Source organism: Gopherus evgoodei, chromosome 6 (assembly GCF_007399415.2).
Source record: "Gopherus evgoodei ecotype Sinaloan lineage chromosome 6, rGopEvg1_v1.p, whole genome shotgun sequence".
Taxonomy (NCBI): Eukaryota; Metazoa; Chordata; order Testudines; family Testudinidae; genus Gopherus; species Gopherus evgoodei.
Window position 1 is genome coordinate 115274042 of NC_044327.1, and position 25899 is coordinate 115299940.

The 25899-nt window shown below is 43.2% G+C and overlaps 1 long non-coding RNA gene across 1 annotated transcript; it reads right to left on the minus strand.

Annotated features, from left to right (window-relative positions):
• Positions 1-25899, minus strand: LOC115653896. Its single transcript, XR_004001032.1, has 3 exons — positions 25506-25899; positions 3604-3691; positions 1-2269 (listed from the first exon to the last, which is right to left on the minus strand). It is a non-coding gene; the product is annotated as an uncharacterized LOC115653896 (long non-coding RNA).

Below are 25899 nucleotides of genomic sequence, written 5' to 3' on the forward strand. Positions count from 1 at the left end.
TCTTAACCTAGCCCAGTAGTTCTCAACAGACAACTCCATAGTTACAGTAATGAAGAAGGGGAGAATTCAGACTCTACCAAATGCTATGGCTGCAGGCTCAGCATGCCTCAGCCCTGACTTTTTTTTAGCTTTATGTATCTGTGTAATGTTCTCTCTCACCAAGACAGGAGAAAGAGGGGATTTTACAGACTCCTGACCATCAGCCAATTGGACTGGAACAGGAACAGATAGGTATGAAGGTAGAAGGGGTGTACTGAGAGCAGAGAGAAACTTGAGCAAGTAAAACCATTTTTACCTTTCTTTCTTTTCGAATACACTAAGCATATTTATCCAACATAATTTTTGCACCATAGAATAGATGGACCATTTGTGGGCAACTGTCATTTGTTTATGGGTAACCTAATGGACAAACTTCCTTAGCACAGGTTCAGCCTTTTGAAGATTTGTGAAATAAAACACAGGCTATATTTGTTTGCAAGCACTTCTGGTTCTTGTCACTTTCAATTAATCAGCCAGGTTGTGTATCCATGAACAATAAATATTTCCATCCTATACCCATTTCTGCTTTGTGTTACAGTTCCAGCATGCTCCTCTGAGCTATCAGAAGTCATTTGGCATTGGTAGTAGGGTGAATGAATAACTGCAAAAACAGCTAAAAAACAATGGCTGGGAAGTCTGCAAGAAGAAATGACACACTTGTAGTATAGGGCTGTGAGTAAAGTTTCCTTTCCTTTGTTTGTGGGAAGCCTGATGCTGCATTCATATTCACTCATGACCTTGCAGGATGCTTTTCTTGCAAGGATCTTTACAGACCATGCACAACTGATGTAGCCTGTAAACACCAACATGCAATCATATCTGGGATGGAACACTACTGGCATTCTGTGTTATCTGATGAGCCCAACCTAATTTTTCTTGCTGGTGTTTTCTCTAAAAAGGGGGAAACATCCACCAAGAGAAACTAGCATCATCACGATTTATTTTTCATACTTGTCCAACACGGGAACAAAGCTGTCTTTGTCCAAGGATGTGGAGTGCAGCTGCAGTGGCAGATTTATGTTGTGTTTATATAAAAGGTAAGTCAAGTGTTAAATACAACTTTTCCATGCCCTAATAAGGAGAACTATATAGATGCTATGAATGAAAGGCAATTGCTCTACTTAGGTCACCACTTGCTAACCTAATACTACAATACAGAAGCAGTGATTATCATTATCTGCTCTTTCCTGCATTCATTTTACTTAGGGCCAAATAGTCAAACCTAGGTGCATAAAGTGCTAAGTTGGGCATCTAAGCCAAATGTTTCAAACTCGGGTACTTACAAATAGGCACCTAAATAAGGGCCAGATTGTGACACCATTAGTCATGCGACGTAGCACGATCTTTCCCCAAGTTAGCTTCAACAGGACTATTTGTAGGGACTATTCAACATTAGTAAGAGGCTCATAATCTGACCCTACATTTTTAAAGATATGAGCACCCAGAGCTTTCATTGACTTCCATGACTTCCACATGCCCAAACACTATTTGCATAAGAGTTGCAGGACTGCGCCTCGGGTTTCTTTTCTGACAACATCATGTCAGTTTGATGATTTGGCAGCAATACTCCTGATTCATTTTCTTTAATCATGACTCCACTGTGTTGTATTTGTACAACTGACCTCCAAACAAATTTATTTCATTGCCACAATGGTCTTTGTGAGATAATTCAATGAGATCATTGAAGAATATGTTCCACACCAAAACGTGTTAATTAAATGCATTAAATACTGACAACACTGCTTAAATAGGGGCTGCAGGTTGCCAGCTATAACTTAACAGAAATCTAAATAAGGGAAGAATTCACAGCCACTTGCATTGCTGAATAAAAACATTACAATCCATGAATATAAACACGACTCGGTAAGAGCAAATGGACAGCATTAAGTTCATTACAATGTGTACTTTAAAAAGGAGTTTTACAACTGGAAGCCGTACAGCAGAGTATTTGTTTATTATAAATTATTTTAGCATTGCTCATAAAAGAGCACAGTCATCGTGACATACAAGAACAAACCTGCTTTATTCCTCATCACAGCCAGAAAATTTATTGCTTAAAGCTCTCTTCCTTCTGTGACCTGATGGCTTATCTAACAGTAGCTATTTAGTGTGATAATGGCGTTTGATAGATTGGACACAAACACCATTGTCACACTCCACAGCTCTGGCAGTAAATAGTCCTGGGTAGGAGCTGAAATACAGACAAGTCCCAAACTCCAGTGTTGAGGATCTGCAACAAACAGACAAAGGATCACAAGTGAAACATGAATGATGGAAACAAGTTTGAAATATCAGTGACAAGCTACAGCGTGCATTTACAATACTGTTTAGTCTGGGCACCTTGCCATGTTGTACACTGCTCAAGCGAGGTTATAATCTGGATACACTTTAGTTGAAAATGGCTCCTCCTTTCTCCACACAGATGTTCCCTGTGTTTATTTAGTCCCCAATTCAAAGCCAAGTGTAACTAGTCATGGACTTCACTGGGCTTTGAATCAGGCCCTAAAGGCACAGTCCTATACCACTGAACCCCATGAGAGTTTCGTCATTTACTTCCATGGAGGCAGGATCAAGCCCTTAAGTGACTAAAATAGTCTCTTCTTTTTACTCCTGTTAGCCCCATAGATCCAACAGAGCTAAAGAAGACTAAGCTGCGTTCTAGCCCTCCACCTACATCACCAGAAGCATTGCCCACTAGGTTGCTATTAGTTACCACTGCTCAAACCCATTTGAATTTTATGATGATGATTTACCTGTATTAAAGTAGCACCTAGAGTCCCCAGCCGAGGGCTCCACAGTACAAATACATAGTAAGAGGCAGTCCATGCATCAAAGAGCTTATAAACTAAATACACAACACAGACAAAGGGAATGGTATGTATGTGTGTTGGAGTGTGTGAAATAAGTGCCATTACTCCCCCTTTTGCAGATGGAGGACTGAGGCAGAGAGAGACTAAGCAGTTTACCCAAGGTCACACAGCAATCTGTGGCAAAACCAGGAAATGAACCCAGCTCTCCAGCCCTACGCCTTAACCACAAGGCCACCCTTCCTCTCGAGCTAGGCTTTCATGCTACATACATCACCATGGTAACCGACTTCACACAGGCAATAGGGCTGCACAGTTAGAACAACAAGCACAGATTGCCCTTCAGGACCTGTATGGATGGTGACGATGCAGGAGACGGAAAGACCTCAGAGATTCTGTTCTACTCTGCCCAAGTTGTTACATCACATTCGTCACTGTAGTATCTGAGTGAATTCCCATAGTTCATTAAGCAACATGACTAACCTCTGTCCCATGTTTGTTCTCTCAGCGCCAGATGTGTGAGTGCAGGGGAGTATCATGTTTGAGTAAGGTGAGTTTTGGGGGGGTTGGTTTTGTTTTTAACATCCAGGTTGCTATTTATGTTAGGAAAGGCAAGATCAAAGGCGATTACTTTACACTTGCACCAAAACATGGTGGGATTTGTGGTGGCCCTTAGCTGCAAGGGGTTTATTGAATGCTCTCAGATGTGGCTTATTGAGCAATTTAACCTCAGTACTAAAGTGCATGTGATACTTACTGTGCCCTCCACCATCTCATGAACCAAACTAGATGTATTCTTCTCACTCGTCCTCCAGGCAGAGCCACTGCTACACTCTGTGAGAGCACTGGAAAAGAAAGAAGGGAATAGATGAGGGAAATATGAAGTGAGGGGAGTGGAGAAGGAAAGGTTAGGATTCAGAGTCTCCATCTTTTCTTCTTACTCCTCCTCTCTCTTTCCTGATTGAAACAGAAACCATCAACCCACAAGATACTTTATGCAGGATTGTTGTGTGCATTAGATGTTTGTAAATCGCCGATCTCCTCAGATAAAAGGTACCGTATGTAACTGCAACGTCATGATTTATTATTCATAAATAATAACAATAACATACTTTTCCATCAGTTTTCAAAAAATGAGCAGTGAACTGGGAAGCCAAAGGATATATTCTCGCCTTTCGATGGGATTCCTTTATCCCTCTAGAGATGGTGAAAGTGTTTCAGGTGCAGCACAGTATGTGTAATTAATTGCTCATTTTGAACAGCACTGCGTGGATTTTGACATGTGCTGCATGCTGAAATATGATTCCCTAATGGTTTGCTACGGCTAATAAGAACTTAAATTGTCTGGCTCCAAAAACTCCATTGATTGGGTGCTGATCTGTTCATGGAAGTGAAGGGAGCTGTTTATTTGTGTGAGAGGATAAGACACAGAACTCCTCTATAACTGATTTAATTTATCCATCTCCATTTAGACATGTTCTATAAATATATCCCTCTTGTATACATTTTGAACCATGTTCCACCCATAATTAAGAAAGCCAGCAGCTTTCAAATGCTGCCAGAACCAATGGACCAAGAGGAGTATTCTGATGCATCTAACGCTAGAGTATTTCATTTCTTCTATTCTATTTTATCTAATTCACCCATCATTATGACACCTGGGTGCAATTGCTGGGTGTGTTAAGTGAGTTGAGAAGGTTTGAGGGAGAAGTGCTTTGGATATTCAGGGAACATTCTCTCTTCCCTGAAGGTATGTCTCCACTGTATGATAATGCTCACTATGTGATTTTCAAAGCATACTAATGTGCTGCACATTAGAGCAGGTCTAAGCACTAAATCTGCATAGTTGCACTAATGCTGTAGTGCATCTGGTGAAGACACTTTATGTCAACAGGAGCGCGCTCTCCCGTTGACATAATTACCCCACCTCCATGAGAGGTGGAAGCTATGTCAGCGGGAGAGCATCTTTCACTGACATGGTGCCGGTGTGGACAGCGCTTAGGTCACAGTAACTTGTGTCACTCCTTGACACCCCTTTTCACACCCCTGAGTGACACAAGTTAGATTGATTTAAGCAGTAGGGTAGACCTGCCCTTAGTTAGTCCATATAGATCCTGCTGATGCTTACTAAATATTCCCTAATGCACTTCAGCATAGCACTGTTTCAAAGAGCACTATGTTAACACATACTAGAGAACCTTTAGTTCATACCAGCAGGTCTACAGGGACAAATTAATGAGCAATATATTAGTGTGTTTTAGAAATCACACCCCCATAGTGCACATTGCCCTTAAATTCTTGTTAAAGTGATTTATTTTCCTTTAGTGGCTTTACATTCAAAGCCAATAATGCACACACTCTCACATACGCTATGTGTCCCTTATAGTCACCTACCAGATTCCCCATCCTCTGCAAGTCTATATCAGCAGCTGCTTGTAAAAACACAAACCCTGCAAAAGCGTGTGCCCCATAAGAGGCTTGGAATATGGATACAGAAGAAGGATCACATTTCATACATGTTCCTACATGGAGGGGGAGGGATAGCTCAGTGGTTTGAGCATTGGCCTACTAAACCTAGGATTGTGAGTTCAATCCTTGAGGGGGGCCACTTAAGAGATCTAGGGCATAAATTGGTCCTGCTTGTGAAGGCAGGGGGCTGGACTCAATGACCTTTCAAGGTCCCTTCCAGTTCTAGGAGATTGGTATATCTCCAATTATTTTAAATTTCAGCATTTAGCAACAATTGCCATACCATGATAGCAGAGATCCAGTGGTTATTTCCTGTTAATTAGAGGGGCCTACTATGGCATCACATATCAGAGATGCAGTGCATAAATGGAAGAACATATTAGCAAATTTTGAACCCTCCAGTTGCCGAAATGTTTTTAATGCACCTAACACATGAGCACCAGAAATACATACGGGAAGAATGTTTGCAGTGCCCTCTTTGGATGATTGCTGTGATTTTTTTCAATAGTTGTTCTGTCTCGACATAGGGATTTTATTAGCAGCTTCAGAGCTATTTAGGGTACATCCAGACTACCCATCGCATCATCGGGTAGCATTCGATTTATCAGGGATTGATATAACCCCAATAAATCTATTCTGAGACACGATATACCGATCCCGGAACACGCTCCCCATCGACACCGGAACTCCACCAGAGTTAAACTTCATGTTTAAGAAGGATGAATTCAAACTGGAACAGGTTCAGAGACGGGCTACTAGGATGATCCGAGGAATGGAAAACCTGTCTTATGAAAGGAGACTCAAAGAGCTTGACTTGTTTAGCCTATCCAAAAGAAGGTTGAGAGGGGATATGATTGCTTCTTATTAATCCCTCTGATATATTTATATCAGGGAGGGAGAGGAATTATTTAAGCTTAGTACCAATGTGGACACAAGAACAAATGGATATAAACTAGACACTAGGAAGTTTAGACTTGAAATTAGACGAAGGTTTCTAACCATTAGAGGAGTGAAGTTCTGGAACAGCCTTCCAAGGGGAGTAGTGGGGGCAAAAGACATATCTGGATTTAAGACTAAGCTTGATAAGTTTATGGAGGGGATGGTATGATGGGATAGCCTAAATTTGGCAATTAATTTAGCAATTGATCATTGGTTATCTGCAGGTAAGTATGCCCAGTGGTCTGTGAAGGGATGTTAGATGGGTTGGGATCTGAGTTACTGCAGAGAATTCTTTCCTGGGTGCTGGCTGGTGAGTCTTGCCCACACGCTCAGGGTTTAACTGATCGCCATATTTGGGGTCAGGAAGGAATTTTCCTCCAGGGCAGATTGGCAGAGGCCCTGGAGGTTTTTCACCTTCCTCTGCAGCAAGGGGCACAGGTCACTTGCTGGAGGATTCTCTGCAGCTTGAGGTCTTCAAACCACAATTTGAGGACTTCAGTAACTCAGACATAGGTTAGGGGTTTGTTATAGAAGTGGATTGGTGAGATTCTGTGGCCTGCATTGTGCCGGAGGTCAGACTAGATGATCATAATGGTCCCTTCTGACCTTAAAGTCTATGAGACGGGGGAGCAGTGGCTGTCGATCCCACGCAGTGAGGACGGGAGGTAAGTCGGAATAAGATATGTTGACTTCAGCTACGGAATTCCCGTAGCTGAAGTTGCGTATCTTATATCAACACGCACCCCTCCCAGTGTAGACAAGGCCTTACTAGGTGAACATCTCATAGAGTAGACCTGATGGCCTACAATGGGGTAGAAGAGTGAAAGAGGCCTAGATTTAATTTTAGGACAAACTCACTCACTGGGAATCTTAAATAGTTGGTGAAAATATGAGACGTATTTGTTGGGCAAGTATAAATCAATATGTTATCGTAATTTAGGAAGGACCAGCAATTGTTAGACATGATGGGCCTGACTCTAAATCCATTCACTTAATGGCAAAACTCTCGCAGGCTTAAACTGGAAGAAGAACAGGGCTGGTTTCCTTTCTCTAAGAGAGATAATGATGATGCCATCACATTCCAATGCAGGGGAAAAAACAGGACATGGCAGGATCCTTTGGACTCTAATAAAGTTTTTCCACAATTGGCTCCATCCAGGAAACCTGCCACCAATTGTTTCATCCACACAAATGTTCCATCTTTTCTGGAAGCTATTTGTTTAACTGGTTTAAAAATTGATCTAGTTAAACCAGTACAAGCCCCTAATACATACACCCTTCATCTGTTGAAATCAGTTTCACTTGCATAAGTGAGTTACCAACCTAAAATACATTGATTTAAGCAAAATTTAAGTGAGTCTAACCTTTGGGCTTTGGACCAGTTTCACTAAACTGATTTTTAAACTGATTTAATTAAACCAGAGCACATTTCTACTGAGAATACTAGTCAAGTTGTGAGTCAGTCCTTAGCAGATGGACGGCCCAAAGGCAACCTAACCCTGCCAGTTAATGTGCCAGACCTCTCTCTCTTTTTTGTTTTATTAATATAACCATTGTGTCATCTCCATTTTTGTGCACATACATGATCTGCAAATGAATGGATGGGAATGGCTCCTTTTTCAATATATTAATCATCCTTAGTTTATTGTGTATCTATTCTGGAGCCTTCAAGATCTGTAGCAGGAAACAGCTGTGTAGGTGAATGCCAGCACAGCACATTGCTGTCAGGCAGGATGGCAGATATGCCTAACCTTACTGCTAAGAAGCAGCAAGCTCTGGGAGAAAGAGCGGGCTGTAACATACCCTATACACAACACCAGGAGGCTGCTGTTGTTTCTGTTGTCACACAGTTATATAAGTTAATGAAGGGGCCTTAGTTTAGATGGTAGATTCCCAGCTATATCTAAAACAAATTTCACTTTGTCATGATACAAATTTTCAGCTATGGACCTGAATTTTATTTTCCAGTCTCACAAACAAACCTTCACTCGCATTATTAGTGAAAAGTGAGTACAAAAGGGATGCAAACAGTAATATTGAAATTTGGGTTCTAATTCACGTATATATCATGCAGGGACTGTCATGCACTATATATATGTGCAGTGCCTAGCACAGTGGGGCCCCAGCATAGCTGACCTCTAGGCCCTACTGCAATATAAAAAGTTAAAATAATATTTCAGACAAGCAATGTGACTGAAAGTGAGGCATGCTCAAAGCCCCACTATCCATGCATAGGAACTCCCAGCAGTTCAGCAGAAATCGTTCCGGAAACAATAGGTCGTGACACAGAATAGAGAAGATAATTGATTCCTGAGGGGTTGAGATTGTTAAAATAGTGCAACAGAGCAAAGAGCAAAGGCAAGGTGAGAGTGACACGTTGGCACAGGGTAGAAACAGAATGTAAATGCTGTAGCACCACAAACTTTCCACATTCAGCCACTCTTTTGGTGGCTTTGGGTTTAAAGCATGGAGCTCTTCAATGCAGAACACCATTGCAAGGAAAAGAAATACTGTACTTACTGTATTTTTAAAGCCTTTTCATGTATCTAAACTCTCAAGACGTATCTAATCCTCAAGACTAGTAAAGTCTAACCAAGCACGTTTGCATCATTATTTTTACAATAAGCATTTAGGATGTCTATAGGCTTGATCCTGTACCCATTGAAGTTACAGGAAAAGCTCCCCTTGACTTAAAAGGTGCAGGAACAGATCCGACGACTATAATACAGCATCCATTTCATCTGTGTTGCGGGGCAACAGGACTTGCAAGAACATTTTAGTGTAGCAGATGCATAACAACACTGGCATTTTAAATCATTTTTGTACTCAATTTTTTATCAGTACATTCCCCCACCTGAAGAGGTTGTTTCATTTTGCTCACTTGAAATATACCCAGGAAAGCACTTACCATCCTGCATAACTGCTGCCTGTGCCTTTGTTGGAGTTTTGGTTCTAACGCATTGTTTTGCTGGACACCACTGTCTTCTGATTCTTTGAGTTTTAGGCTTCCTTGTTAGGAATTTACAGCAGCAGGCATCCAGAACTTCTGTTTCCAGTGGACACTTTCCCCTTGCCCTTTATGGAATCCTGAGTTTTTAAGTAAACAATTCATTCTCTTTCTGATAAGTCACATTAAAATATTGATCAGTGGGGGATGGCCCTCTGTCCACTAAGCAGGAGTCACCTTTAGTCAAACAGACCAAGAAAAAAAAACCTTGAAAATCCGGTTTTTCCTCCTCCCTTGGGGTAGAGTGTGTGTGGGTAGGTGGAGAGGGGAGAAAGTGGATTGGTGGGAGGGAATGGTTGTATTACCCTGACTTGAAACAGTGTTTCTTAAAAAATGATATTGCAACCACACATCAAAAAAGAACTGCCCTCTGTGTTTGCTTAACTCTTTCTCAGATGAAGAGAGTTAATTCAGCCTCAGTATCTACATTAATTGTTTAAATCTGACTTCCAGTGAGCATGGCCCATCTCAGACCTCCTGGCTGCAATACTAATGTTACCATTTCCTGCACAGATTTGTGTGTTAACCTTTTGTTGTTTAAGTTCATTGCTCTGTGGAGGTATTTATGTGACTCTCATACCCAAAGAACCTGAACACCCCACAGTCCTTAATGGATTTTATTTTCCCAACGCTCCTGCCAGGTAGGGAAGTATGATCCCCATATTACAGATAGGGAAACTGAGGCACATATTAGCCTTATGCATGTTCACACAAGAAGAGGGTGGGAGAAACAGGAATTGAACCCAGGTTTCCTGAGTCATAGTTTAGAGCCTTAACCACTTAACCATCACACAAATTCCAAAAGTAAAGGTACCATATATTTCACCTTCCTGAGGACTAGCATAGGATTTGAGCCTGGGACCTACTGCGCCATATACCAAAGTTACATTTTGAGTCCAACAAACTGCCCAATGCTGAGCTAGCCTGTGCTTTACTATCCTTAATTCTTTTTTGTTGTTGTTGTTGTTGGGTTTTGTTTGTTTGTTTCATTAGAAAAGGTTTTTAAAAAATACTTATTCTCAGCTAAAAAGAATATGAAAATAAGATGGGCTATAGCTGCTGGCATGCGGGTGGGTGAGCAGATAACACTGCTTAGTGCTGTTACGGACTCTTCACATGACACATGTGGCAGCTAGGGAACAAGCCTATGTGGCATTTCACACCCTGCAGTTTGGGGCTGGAATGCTCATTTACACTAAGACTACTGGGCACCATTTTCACAGCGTACAGGGGCTTAAAAGCGGGTGCAATGTAATTTATGCCGACATTAAGGCTCCTTTACTCTGCTGAAGCACTGTAAAGTGGCCACTGGGTAATGACGCACTCACTTTGGAAGAGTGGTCAGCTGCCCAGCAGACTCAAGCCCTTAATGTACTAGTACAGTGACAGACCACTCCAGAGACATGCCTTCTCTTCCTGGCTCTGCTGCTGTTTGATGTCGAGCAAGTCTCTGTTTCTCCTTCCATCATTCATGCTGTAAGCTCTTCAGGGCAGGAACTGTCTCCCACTATGTATTTGTACAGTGCCTAGCACAATGGGGCCGCCTGGCATTATTGTAACATAATACCAAGAACATCTGTAAATGGGGAGAGAAGGAAAGAATGGGTTTAATTGCATTATATCTGAAGAGAGGAGCGCCACTGCTGGGTCTCAGGATTCTTTTATTTTTAATCATTACATCTATTATGAGTCTATGTTCTAAGGATCATTTCCTCCACTCATAACTCTAGCATTTTTAATGATGCGAGAGACCAATGATGCATTTTTGTAATGTTCTTTTTTCCTGTGTATGAAAATGAGAAAACAGAAAACATTCCGTGAATTCATTGCATCAGGTTGCATTTTTTTAAAAAGAAGATTCGGGGGGCGGGAGGGGGAGTGTTGATGCAAACGAATAACGTTAACACATTTGGTAGGAATTCAGAGATCGGAATAAGACAAAGAAGAATGAAGTCTAGAGGCTAAGCGCTAGCTTATGCATCCGGAGATGCACCAGGAAAGGGGGAGTGGGGAGAGAATACTGCAAGCAACGAATGACAATCCCTTTTGCTCCCTACATCGCCTTTAAAGTGGGAGCTGCCCCAACCACCTGCTTCCTAAATCCAGTTGTTGTACCAGGGGTGGATCCTGCCACACCCCCAAATCAACTCGCCATGTACCCATTGGGGACTATGGAGGTGAAGAGCACAACTAGCCGCATTGGCCAGACAAGCCACTTAGGTCCTGATTCAGCAAATCACTTAAGCAGTTTAAGTCCTAGTGAAGTGAAGCACCTGATAGCGCGTTGCCAGCCCCCTAGTGCTCAAGGATGCACAGCAACTATGTCCTGGCTTCCTCCTTCATGGATACACCATGATGAAGAGAGGGGTTCACCCTATACAATGCAGCTGCACGGGGCAGCCCCAGTTTATCACTACTGAGCTTTCACGGGAACATAATTCTGGGAAATTTGTGTCAACTGTTTTCACCTAACCTGGCCAATCACCAAATGACAAACAAAAACGCCCACTGACTTTAACAGGACCAGGATTGCACCCTGAGAGTTCAGACCATGTCGTCTTCTATGTGTGTGTCTGCAAAACCTTACACAATGGGGCTCTGCATTCTGCAGTATAAAGATTAGATAATAACAGCAGAAAGAGAACGGAGATATATTCTAATAATGAGATCGCAATTATTGTGAGATAAATATGCCCTAGTTGAAATATATTCCTGTATTTTCAGCTGCAGCTATTTGCATCTACCTGTTTCGGGGGGCAGGATGGTTTGGCAGTTGGGGCTCTATCCTGTGAATCAGAAGCCCTGCATTCTAATCCCATCTCTGCTACTAAGCTTGTGTTTGACAATGAACAAGTCACTGCATGGCAATGTGTCTCCATTTCCCTTCCCACTCTTTGTCTATTTAGATTCTAAACACTTAGGGAGCAGGGCCTCTCTTTTACTCTGTGTTTGTATAGCCACTATATAATGGTGCCACTCTTGGTTGCTTGGTTGGGACGTGTAGGTGCCAGACAGGTAATACAAAGAAGAAATAATAATGATTAACATGCTAACTGGAGAGCACAGTACATTTAAGAGGCTGTCCAAATTTTCAGAATGGCACTTGTGCAAAGATGTGTGTATGACTTACCTGTACAGTTACCATAACTGTATGTGCCAATTCTGGGTGCAATTCTGAAAATTCAAACCTGTTTTTGAAGCTTATGGGAAGTATCTGGTATGATGGGGAAGGTTTGTACTTAACTGAAACAGCAGACAGAAGACAACCAAAAAGTAATCATTTATTTAGAATGTATTTTATGAGCTGTAATTTGTCTAAACTCTAACAGATTTTTAGTATGCTGTTATTTTTCAGAAGGGAAGTGTCACTAGGTAATGACTGCTGGGAGTGTGTTCATGAGTAAAAGTTCCTTTCCCAGAAACCCTGTGCTACAATTTTAAATGAGCCATTAAAGCTAATAAAGTAAAGGCTTTCACCACTGCACATGGAGATACTGGGTGATAATTTGAGAGAATTGCAACAATCCTCATTCAGGACTGGCTGTTCCTGCTCCTGTTCTTTGAAATAAAATGCCAAATTGTTTTGAAATTCCTGGAGAAAATTAATTGGATTGGTTAAAGGTCACTAAATGTGATCCAGGAGCAGATAAGCATGATGCAATATGTACACCATACATAAATATGTGGGACAAATTCTATCCTCAGATACATATGAACAGATCTCGCTGACTTTGGTTGCTCTAAGTCTATAAGAAACTTAAAGTTGTCTCACAGGTGAAAGCAGGAAAATCCTTTTATATTATTTGCCTTATGTAAAGACTGGAAGATACAACAAAAGAAACAGATGGACCTCAGGTCATATGCTGTGGGTAAAAAAGGGGAGACAGAAGGGTGAGGGAAGGACGTGAAAAATACTGCACTGATTGAAGGAGTTAATAAACTACTACTAAGGCAGGAAATAGGGAATTTTCATAATACTTTGAAAGAGGTAAAGTATGAAATTATGATCTAGAAGCTAAAGGTTAGGTTCTGCAATAGGGAGAATTGAACCAGCCCAGAAACTGGCAAGGAGAGGGTTAAGCATTGTCTGAGTACAGCTGTCAACTCCATACTGTACAGGCAAAATAAAGTGTCTGGGGCAAACAATGAAGTATTAGGCAATTCCCCCACCCAGTGTGAGAGGGATATGACCCCAAAGGAGTAGTGGATGGCAATACTCTCTTGGGGGAAGGAGGGAAATGCTAACTGAAAAGGCCCTCAGTGAATCTGAGCCGGCTCAGACTTTATCTGCATAAAGCCACCCTGTGCACAGTAAAGCTGATTTCAAGGGCAGTCTGGAGAAAGCTTAAAAACACAATTGGGGAAAATGGCTGTGTTTGTTTATGCCAGACTTTAAAAAGCTAATTCCACCATTCAATTCAATTTTGAGACCATGGGGTAGTGCTCCCATTTACATCACCTAAATGAGGTTTGCCAGGATTGGGTATTTTTTCATATACTTCCAATCAGAATAATCATTTTTTAATATGAACAGAACAAATACAACTGCGTGGGACAGCGAGAGAGCACAGCGTGCAGGCTGCACACGAGCACAAAATGGCAGCTGCCACCACTGCCTGGAGAGAGACTGCTCTCCATTTCAAGGGGCAGTGCACACCCCCAACACACGCAAGCTGCATGCACTGCAACTGCCATGCCACAACTCCAACTGAAGGCAACAGCAGTCTGATGAGTGGACTGATTTGCGGATTGGGCCCTCAAAACTGAAAAGGAGGAGGAGGTGGAGTTGGGAAGCAAACATTCTTCACTGAAACATGGGACACTGATATGCAGAGTTTGCCAAAGGGGACAGTGGAGGCACTAGCCCTGGAGGGATTCAAGAAAGGCCTGATTCTGCAGTCCTTAGCAAGGCATATATTTGAAGTCAAAGGGATTTTTCCTGCAGGATTTAAGAATTTAACTATTATGCCAATGTCAATAATGTAAGGAAACATCCTGTATTAATGACTAGTGCCTTTATGGTTTTATTCCAGCTCTATCTTCTATGGTATATGATAAAATAAACTTGGGACTAATAAAACCATTTCTGATCTGGATATTTCGCCTATGAAAAAACCTTTGTATCCTGTTACAAACCCAGCAATTGGGCTTGGGTTACTGATATTCACAAAACCTGGGTCAAAATTATGGGCCAGATCCTCAGATGTGGAACAGGCATAGCTCCATTGAAATAATCACATCTGACTCATCATTATGGCTCATGGATTTAAATGGAGCTATGCTGATGTACATCAGCTAAGGATCTGGCTCTACAGCTTTGCATGGAAATCGGTAGAGAAGCTCTATAACTTAAAGCATGCAAAGCTTGAGCATTTCAGCTGATTTTTGCTTATTTGTTTGGATCTTTACTCAAAATGTATCATGCTATTCAAGAGCCATGAATACACATGAACCAAAATAAAAGGACTGTAGAATACCCTGTAAAGCAAAATCATAGTTTCACCTAGCTCTTTTAGCACGGTATTACAGACAAAGGTAAGCTATATGCAGTATAAGCATAACAGTGATATAGACCCCAAATACGCACAGAGGGGAAAGTGCCTGTGACCCAAATGAGTCAGTGGCTAATAGTTAAAAATTATCTATGACTGGCCAGTAGTCCAGAGTAGTGGGAAGATAAAAATTAACTTAAAAAAAATAATAAAGGATGAAACAGATCAAAGGTGGTTAACCTAGAAACCATGAACTTTTCCACTGGAGCTTTCAGTAAACTAAATTGATTTGAATTTCCCAATGGTCAGCCTCATTACATCAGCTCCTATACACCATGCTGGCATTCCCCGTAGTGACTCACCACACTGACACATCAACCCCAGGGAACAAAGGTAGACCATTATCTTGAAATTAAAAATATAGGGCCTGATTTTCAGTCTAGATTCACTCAGAACTCCCTTTTACACCTTCAAAATTGCCATGGGAAGAATGTAGATAACTTAGACTTGAGTAGTAATGAGGATACATACCTCCATAGGCGATCAGCATCATTATCCCCATTTTACAGCTGGGGAAACTGAGGCACCATACAATAGAATGACTTCCCTAAGGTCACTCAGCAAACTAGTGACAGAGCTGGGAATCAACCTCTGGTCTCCTGAGTTCTTAGTCCACTGTCCGAGCCAATAGGCCACACTGCCTCTCAAGCAAACAAGCCCTTATGTCAAAGTGACCTAAATTACACTTGAAAATGATTGCAGGCACAAGAGGGGAGACTGCTGTTTAAAAATCTGGTCCATAGACAGTATCTTTCATTGTCATTCCCTAAATCTTCACAGTGACAGAGAGAAAATCTAGCTAGGTATTATCCAGCAGCATTTTACATTATTCAGGTTCATTGAACATAAATCCTTGTGCAGATTTTGCTGCTGCTGCCAATGGCAACAAAGCACAAATTAATTTGCTGGCATAATACCTCCAAGACCAACTTTTACTACCAATGGACCCCATCCAGATTAGAAAGTAAGTGGCCTTGGGCGTGTGAACCCACATTCTGGCTGCTCACTAAGCCAGTCTCTTCAGGGAAAAGGTAAAGCTGCCTGCCTCCAAAGATGGAAGTTATATAACTCACACGAATGAACTTCCCCCCCAATAGCAGTGCTCTTTCCTCTCCTTCCCTGCAGGAGATAGGAATTATTACAGCCCTAGGCTATGGCTGCCTCTCCTGTCTACTGGTGATAGGAAAAGGAGAGGATTTGGGGACCGTTTTTGTTTTTAAACAATTAATCAACCCTTTCAGGACATGTGTCTCCTCTCTCTCTCTCTTACCATAACCTTCTGGTGGCAACTCCTGTTGACTATTTAGTATGTGGCGGGGGAATTTGTCCTCACATCAGAGGCCTGCTTGTCCTTTACCCTACCCAGGGTTGGTTAGTTCACTGGATGTGGGTGTAGGTGTGTGCGTGAGCGTGCCCAAGGCCATAGATTTCACCCATGGCTTTTCCTCTCTATCTGAGATTCTTTCCAAGGATGGATTCAGGAATTTCTGGCTCCTTTACTGTCAATAAACCAAGGAGGAGCCAATATGTAGGGGATGTTCTAAGCATGCTCAGCGCAACTCCTCATTCTCATGGGCTTGACTGCTGTCTACAGTAATTTGGTGGGGAAGTGGTGGTTTGATTAAGTGACTGTGCAAATGTCTCTCTTCTGTGAAGCATGAAGTAAACATAAAGCAAATCCCCTCTGGGAAGCATTAAGTAAAGTCCTTTCTTGAAGTTGGGTCACCAAGTGTCAGTTCATTAAATTTCTCCCTTTCCTGTGAGCTGACAGTTATTAAAGATACTAAATTAGTAAATAGCACTGTAAATAGTTCCCTGATCAGGGATTTCATACCATCCTCATTTCTCTTTCTACGACTTCTAATCTCCTGATCCCATTAACAACATTGCAATGCAGAATTTTTGAGAGCATAACTTTACATACAATGAACATACTCAGCAGGTCTGATCTTACACCAGTAAATAAGAATATAGGTGCTTTTGAGAATTTTACCCTAATGACTTAGGACTGAATGTTCAAAAGGATTTAGGCATTGTGATGCTGAGTGTTACAGTGCCTAACTTTCCGGCGCATGGAAAAATCACTGAGATTAAAAAAGCCTGAGGTAGGCACTGAGGTTCCCTGTAGAATAAAGACTGGGGAGAAACAGACACCTTAGAAAGTGATTCAGAAAAGCCAGCAGGCTAGGTGAGGAGTTGCTTAAGTCAGCCAATGGGAGATGCCAACCAAAAGCTTATGTGCTGAGCCCCACCCCTCTCTGAGAGAGATGTGCCTAAGTCTGGGGTGCAGGGAGGTGCCTCTCTCTGTATGCCAGGACATAGGTGCCACCTTTTCCAGGTGCTGGTGAGTGCTCGTGACCCCCCCGGCCCCGCCCTGATTCCACCTCTGCCCTGCCTGCCTCCACTCCCATTCCAACCCCTTCCCCAAAGTCCCTGCATCAACTCTACCCCCTCCCTGCCCGCCCCATTGTACCCCTCCCCAAATCCCTGCCCTGGTCCCACCTCTTCCCCCTGAGCGTGCTATGTTCCCCCTCCCCACTCCCAGTGTACAGGGCAGAGTTAGATACTTTACTCAAGCTGAGTAGCACCTTACTCTATGAACACTCGCACTGAAGTCAAAGGGTTATTCAGCATCAGTATGGATATCAGAATCTGGCCCTATTCTACAAAAGAGATTGGTTAGACCAGCTGTGGTATATAAAAAATCCATGACCGAATTAATCTGTAATTTTAAGAACATAAAAACATACTAGATTAAATAAATCACTTTTGTTGCCCTTCTCTGTACTCTTTCCAATTCTAATATATCTTTTTTTGAGATGGGGCTACCGGAACTGTATGAACTATTCAAGTTGTGGGAATACAACAGATCTATATAGTGGCATTTTGATCTTTTCTGTCTTGTTATCTATGCTCTTCCTAATGGTGCCTAACATTCTCAGATTTTTTTTACTGCACATTGAGTGGATGTTTTCAGTGAACCATCCACTATAACTACAAGATCTCTTTTTTAAGTGCTAAGAGCTAATTTAGACCCCATCATTTTGTATGTATAGTTGGGATTATTTTTCCTAATATGCATTGCTTCACACTTCTCACTGGATTGCATCTGCCATTTTATTGCCCAGTTACCCAGGCTGGTGAGATCCCTTTCACAGTTGGCTTTGGATTTAACTATCTTGATTAATTTTGTATTGTCTGCAAATTTTGCCCCTTCATGGTTCAACCTCTTTTCCAGATCATTTATGAATATGTTGAACAGTGCTGGTCCCAGTACAAAGCCTTGGGGAACACCACTATCTATCTCTCCCCATTGTGAAAACTGATCATTTATTCCTACCATTTGTTTCCTATCTTTTAACCAGTTACTGATCCATGAGAAGACCTTCCCTCTTATACCTTGACTGCTTACCTTGCTTAAGAGCCTTTGGTGAGGGAACTTGGTAAAGGCTTTCTTAAAGTCCGAGTGCACTATAATTACTTGATCACCAGTATCCACATGCTTGCTGACACTCTCAAATAATTTTAATAGATTGATGAGGCGTGTTTTCATATGCAAAAGCCTCATAGACTCTTCCCCACATATCGTGTTTATGGGTGCGTCTAATGAATTTGTTCTTTACTGTAGTTTCATTCAATTTGCCTGGTACTGAAGTTAGACTTACCAGCCTGTAATTGCCAGGATTGCCTCTGGAGCCTTTTAAAAAATTTTTTACATTAACTATTCTCCAGTCATCTGGTGCAGAGGCTGATGCAAGTGATAGGTTACATACCAGTTAATAGTTCTGCAGTTTCATATTTAAGATCCTTCAGAGCTCCTGGGGTGACATATACCCAGTGTGAGGATAGTTGAAATACCCTATTTTTATTGCATTTTCTGCCTTTGTGACCTCTCTGATCTCCCTGAGCATTTTATAATCACCGGTCTTGGTGGATACCTGGCCAATACAACCAGCTGGTAATTCTTTCCATTGTTTTCTCTCTTCCCGGGCGGCCAGCACATGGTACTAAGTGCATGAGCCAGAGTAACTCCCTGAAAGGGTCAGGGTACCAGGAGTTGGGCTTGGACTTTGTGGTCTGGGGGTCACGCTGTACCAATCAGTATAGGCACTCCTCAACTCAAAGCGTGACCATTGTCATGCTCCCTGTAGCTCAACTACCTCCCTGTTGACAGCTGCCAACTTTTCATATGCCTGGCAGAAGATAGGTTCTCTTCTGTTCCCTAATGAATTCTTTGTTCTGGGTCAGCAATTCCATACCCACAGGGTTCGTGAGTCCTAATGGTCTTTCAGGGGCTCCTCTGCCTGTTGTGAGGTCCCTTCCCCTGGATCTTTTCACACTTTTGGATCAGCCAGTTTTGTGCCCCCTGCTCCTTTTACAGCATCAGAGTTATGGTCAACCCTGGGATGGGTCTCTCTCCTGCACCTGCAAGACTCTGCTGAAGTACTTCCAGTCTTGTCCCAGGACCACAGGGTAGGCAAGAGAAATACATTCCCACCCCCGCCCATGGAGCATATCAGTATGGCTCCCCACTGTCTGCTGTATCTCCTTTGTTGGGTAAGGGTGCATATCTTCATGTGCACACTGTATGAAGATCATGTTGGACAGCATCCCATAGGACATAACTAGCTTTTCCCTTACAAGGGTCTGTCTGCATCCAGAATCTGTTAGGCCAAGTGCCTCAATCCCCTAGACCCTCACTGGGCCCATTATCTTGGACAGCCCCTGTTTGCAGGGCCGGCTCCAGGGGTTTTGCCGCCCCAAGCAGCCAAAAAAACAACAAAAAAAAAAAAACGTGAGCGCAATCTGAGGCAATTCAGCAGGAGGTCCTTCGCTCCGACTGGGACTGAGGGACCCTCCACCGAATTGCCGCTGAATAGCTGGAGTTGCCACCCCTCTCCGGAGTGGCCGCCCCAAGCACCTGCCTGCTAAGCTGGTGCCTGGAGCCAGCCTTGCCTGTTTGCAGGCTCTAGAGGCAGCTGTCCAGGCCTACTTGTAGCTACAATCCATAAAGGGGCAGTTGTGTTGAAAGTGGCCATGCTGCCTGCATTTGAAGCTACTGCTCACTGGGAGGGCCACTGTCCAACCCTCCTCCGCTGTGGTTGTTCCAGCTGGAGGAGTCTTAGCTTCTGTCTCTCCAGGCCTCTGTGTCTTGGGGCGCTATCATTCAGCCTCGTAGTCTCTGCCTCAAAAGGGACTTGGACCCCGCCCCAGCTGGTGGTCACCTGTGTCCTGTTCTTTCTATTATGCGTGGCCCTTCACTTTTGGCAACAGCTTAATTTCAAGGCCTTTACCATTGGAGGTCTGGGGAATTGGCTCTTCGGCAGCCAGGTAATTTCCCATGATTTCTACCACTTCCAACAGTGTGCTAGGGTGATATCTCTGCACCCGCTCCCATCCCCTGACTGAGAGAGTTTGGATAAATTGCTCTAGGACAATATTCTCCACCATCTGCACCTTTCTAGGGTTAGCTAGCACCAGAAAGAATCCGTGAGGTACTGAGCCATCACCCAAGAGTGGGCATTTTTCCCTGCAGACATATTGGCAGTATGTCTTCAAGGAGGTATCGAAGCAGTCCAAGATGGGCACCTTGACCTTATGGTAGTCTCGGGCATCCCCAGGATCTAGTGCCCTAGAAACTGCCTAGGTCAGCCCAGTTAGACATGGGGCCAAGAGCATGGCTCAATGATCTGGTTACTACGCCACCATAATGGCCACACATTCAAATGTCACCAGGAAGGCTTTGATGTTATCCCCTGGAGCCATCTTTGTCAGCTTGACTGGATCTCAGGCGTTGGGATGCCCCCAGGGGATCATGGCCCCGGGTTAAGTGTGGCTCCCAGGGGGTGATGGAGTGCCTCTATCTACTAGACCAGGTATTGTTGGTTCTGGTCAGCTCCTGGATGAATTGCTGTTGGCATTGTGAGGCCAGCTGTTGTAATAATTGATTCTATTGCTGCAGCATCTGGGCCGCCTGTTGCTGTTGGCTGTCCACTGACTACTTCAGCAATTTCTCCATGTCCATGTTGTTTCTTCCTATTCTCCTTCCTCATTTCTCTGCTGGTCTTCTTTACATCCTTCAGCAGGACTGGCCCATTATGATCACATTCTCTACCAATCACAAGTGAAGTGCGCCTCCTGGCCTGGTGGTTACCATCTGTGGCAGCAGTCCTCACCTAGCTGTTACAGCCCATGGCAGGAGCCCTGCCTAGAGGTAAAAGTCTGTGGTGGAAACCCCGCCTCCCAGGTTCCAACACAGAAATCCTTCTTGAGCACCATAAGGCAGGAGTCTACAAGCTGCAGTCCAGCTGATGCTCTCCCCTGGCCTCTTCCTACCACTCTGCCCCCATTTGAGCTACGTGGTGGCTGGCGGTTGTCCCTGTCGACTTGGCCCATGGGTCTCATCACGGTATGGAGTCTAAGCTGTGCGCACCAGACCTCCCTTCCTGGCATAGTCCCTCTGCAGCAACAAATGCAGGTCTGCTTCTCTCCACCCTCTGCCCTGCTATATGGAGTGACTCCCTTTTAAATCCCTCTTCCAACTGGTGCGGCTGGGGTTTCTAAGGCCCAGAGTTATCAGGGCCGTGCAGAGGATTCAGGGGCCCCAACATACAAAAAATTCAATACTATAGAACACTATATTCTCATGGGGGCCCCTGCGGGCCCTGGGCAAATTGACCCACTTGCCCCTCTCCCACTCCCAGGCAGCCCTGGGAAAAATAAACACTTAAAAACCTTCAGCATCTCGGCACAAACCCAGTTTTGAGAAAACTACTTTTCAAGTCCCCTTTACAAGGTATCACTGGTTCTCAGCATCAGCTAGTGCTAAAAGGCACTAAAGCTCATTAAAAATGTTGGACAAATATTTTCCGTCAAAACTTTTTTTGGATCGAAAACTAGGAGTTTTTAAAAAGCAGAAAAAATCACAGACAGTGTCTGCTTTCCTTCAAAATGTGTTGTGGTTTTTTTAATTGAAAAGCTGAAATTAGTCTGCCAAAACCTGAACATGGTCTGGGGTTTCAGAAGTGTGTGGCCAAATATTTGCTGCTTGCTGTGTTTGATTATTTAAAGAAACAATTAAAAAAGTCTGCTTAAAAAAAATCCAAAACTTTTGAACCACCTCAGCTTGTGACCAAACGCCTGAGCCTATCCAGTCAGAGATTTTTCCAGATTTCTGATAACTCTGCTGGCTTCCTTGCCTCACATCTGTCTCCATAACTTTGGGTTCATTTAGGTTAGAACATAAGAATGGCCATACTGGGTCAGATCAAAGGTCCATCCAGCCTAGTATCCTGTCTACTGACAATGGCCAATGCCAGGTGTCCCAGAGGGAGTGAACCTAACAGGTAATGATCAAGTGATCTCTCTCCTGCCATCCGTCTCCATCCTCTGACGAACAGAGGCTAGGGATACCATTCCTTACCTATCCTGACTAATAGCTACTAATGGACTTAACCTCCATGAATTTATCTGTTTCCTAGAGATTGGCTCCATGGGGTGCCTCACAAACTGGAGACGGTTACTGTGGGTTTGTCTTTAGTATAACTTATGTACATACTCCACGAACTGAGCATTTGAGCTTGTTCCAGAATCTGGGATGAGCCTATGTTGTGAAAACTGAAACGGTCAAAATAGCACATGCATATGAATGGATACAGGGTGCTAAAATTAAATTAACCCAGGGGATCTCAAACTGGGGGTCCGGACCCCTCAGGGGGTCACAAGGTTATTACTGGGGATCGCGAGCTGTCAGCCTCCACCTCAAACCCCGCTTTGCCTCCAGCATTTGTAATAGTGTTAAATATATAAAAAAGTGTTTTTAATTTATACGGGTGGGGTCACACTCAGAGGTTTGCTATGTGAAAGGGGTCACCAATAAAGAAGTTTGAGAATTAACCCCTCTGGAGCCTCGGGGAATGCAAGTGACAAGGGTCTCCCTTGGTAGGGTTGGGAAGGAGTAAGTGGTGTAGGATATTGCTCTTCTCATGTGATCCTTCCCCCATGGCTCTCTTGACTCTATCACTGTTAATCTAAAGTGGCTAATATTAAATGAAGCTACCCTCCGCTGACATGAATGTCCCTATGGCACTGAAATTAAATGTAGACTATAATTTGGCATTTGAGAAGTGAAAGGGATGGTAGCCCTAAGGGAAAAGATAACAGCTTGGCTCTTTGTGTTAAATAGCTGTCTGCTGAATAAGCTTTAGGATAGGGAAGGCTGTGCCTCCCCAAACAGCCTGGTTCTGCCCCCTATCCAACCCCCACCCACTTCCTGCCCCCCGACTGCCCCCTCAGAATCCCCAACCCATCTTGCTCCTTGTCCCCTGACCGCACCCCTGCTTTAGCTCTGTCCAGGGCAGCTCCTGGACATGGCACACTGAGGCGCTGGGGGATGGGGGAAGGTGGAAGCGGGGCTGGGGCGAGCCTCTGACATTCTTGTGGGGGCCCATGCGAGGCCGGTGCCTGGGGCAAATTGCCCCACTTGCACACCCCCCCAGGTGGCCCTGAAAGTTATTCCTGCATGCTTAACTCTCTAGTATAGGATTTATCAACCTCATTACAAGGCTATAAAGGAGGAACCCACCTCCATGAGTAAGGGAGGGCAAGGAGAGTGCTATGAGGATTGTGCCTGCAGCAAAAGGCTGTGAGAGGGCAAGCAGGCCCTATGGAAAGGGTTGCCAACTTCTAATTGCACAAAACCGAACACTCCTGTCTGCCCCTTCCCCAAGGCCCCACCCCTTATCCAAGGCCCTGATCCCGGCTCACTCCATCCCACCTCCCTCCATGAGGGGTTCAGGGTGCAGGAGAAGGCTCCAGGCAGAGGGTTGGGGTGTGGGGTGGGGAGATGAGAACTCCAGCTGAGTGTCCAGGATCTGGGGTGGGGCCAGGGATGAGGGGCTTGGGGTGAAGGAGGGGCTCCGGGCTGGGGCCAAGTGGTTCAGAGTGCAGGAGGGTGTGTGGGCTCTGGCTGGGGGTGTGGGTTCTGGGGTGGGGTCAGGGATAAGATGTTTGGGGTGAAGGATGGGGCAAGAGGTTCGGGTGTGGGCCAGGAGCACCAGGGTCTCTTTTTGACTGGGCATTCTAGTCAAAAACCGGATGCCTGGCAACTCTACCTATGGACCCCACTAGGCTGACTCTTTAGCTACCGGAGCCCAGGTAGCTCTGCCCAGGACTATTGTTTTTGTTAATACTCCACATTTCCTTTTTGTTTGTATGTTGAAGAATAAACAGAGCTCTGAGGAAAAGACTACAAATAGAACTGAATGTGGCTGACTACCCAGGGTGGTGATCAGGTCCACCAACTTACAGTACTTATACACTGTAATCAAGTCAACTGTCATCTTCTTTTTTATAAACTAAAAGATTGATCTCTTTAAATCTCCTATTATAACACATTTTTCCAATGTTCAAATAATTTTTGTGGCTCTTCTCTGCATCCTGTCCAATTTATCTAATGCTTTGACGTCATAACATTTTGTTTGTTTACACAAGTATATTTTTCTAGGCATCAGTTTTGCAACTAAAAAAAATATTTAGAGTGACAGAATAACACTATAAATTATTTTATTGCTGATATGCAGTTTCAAAAAAATAACTGAACCGCAATTAACAATAAATATTTCTTCATGATGTAACTGCACATAAACAGAACTTGTAATGCTATCTGAATTAGCACTACCTGGTAACTCCCAGTAACGTACACATCATCATAAAAAAAAATACAGGAGTAGAAAATTTGACTTTGGGAATTTCTCCTTTTTGTGTACTTCATTTCTTATCCTCAGCATTGCATTAATGTTAGCTTTGTCATTTGTATTGGGGAAAGGATATTTGCTGAAAGAGAATTAGCTTGTTTATTCAATATGATTATTAAGGTTGGTGGCAAATCTTTTATCAGAACTGATTTTCAATGGAAAACGTTTTTTGACTAAACATTTTTTTTGTGATAAGAGTCTGCTTCCTGCAGAAATTATGGACTTTTCAACGAAAAACCAAATACCCCCAAAACTGAAAATTTTCAGCTGAAACACACACACCCCCCAACCAAGATTTGGAAATGCTGCTCCAGTGGATTTATAGGAATTGTAATTCAAACTGCCTCAAGCCCATATACTCATCTGTGGGCTGGGTTCCCCAGGCAAATTACATTTCCCATGATGCACCACAGCTTCCCCACTTGCTGAGCCACTGTGGAGCATCCTCAGAGTACCTGGCTATGGTGCATCATGGGAAATGTAGTCTGGCTGAGGAGCCTGGCTCACATAGGGAAATGGGGGCTTGAGGTACCCAAAGTACAATTCCTATTAGGCCACGCAATGGTGGTGCCAAAATCAATTTTTTGGTGTCAGACAAAATTTTTAAGCTTTTATCCAAAGTTTTTGATTTTTCACAGGATACAAAACCCCAGACATTTTCTAACTATTTCTAATGATTATTTTATGTTGGAATCTAATTTAGCAAATGTCATTTTTGTTTTATTAATCCCAATGGAAGAAGTTTTTGAAAACAGAAGACAGGCTTGAGTTTCTGAAGACACCAAACAATAATCTAATTATTTTCACCTCAAAATGAAAAGACTTTTAAACTCTGAAGTTTACACGCATTTCAATACTATTTACTTACATGTTTTCTGCTTATTGATTTTTAAAGCTTGAAGGTTAAACTCAATAAAAATGGAAGTTCAGGACTCACCAGTTGCTCCCAGAATGCTTTTTGAAAACAGGATGTGTTCTTCTGAGGAGTTCCATCATGCCTGAAAAGCGCACAAAACCGCCCAAAGCTTAGAATTCCATTCAAAAAGAAATCTGAATCATTATCCCTAGTACAGAGTGAGTTGTTTCTGCCATATATTAATGGACATTCTTCTAATTTATCTACAGTACTATCCTGCAGTCCGTATTGAGCAGTTGCTTTTGATATTGCATAATATGTACGGTGCTGCAAACAGGTGGCATTACCACACTGCTGTGAAATACAACCTATATCCGCTGTGTGGATTCAAAACTCCCCCTTTTCCATGGATTTGCTGTATTAACAATTGCTCAATATGAAATAAACTTATCGAGCCCAAGCCTTCTCCCAAGGC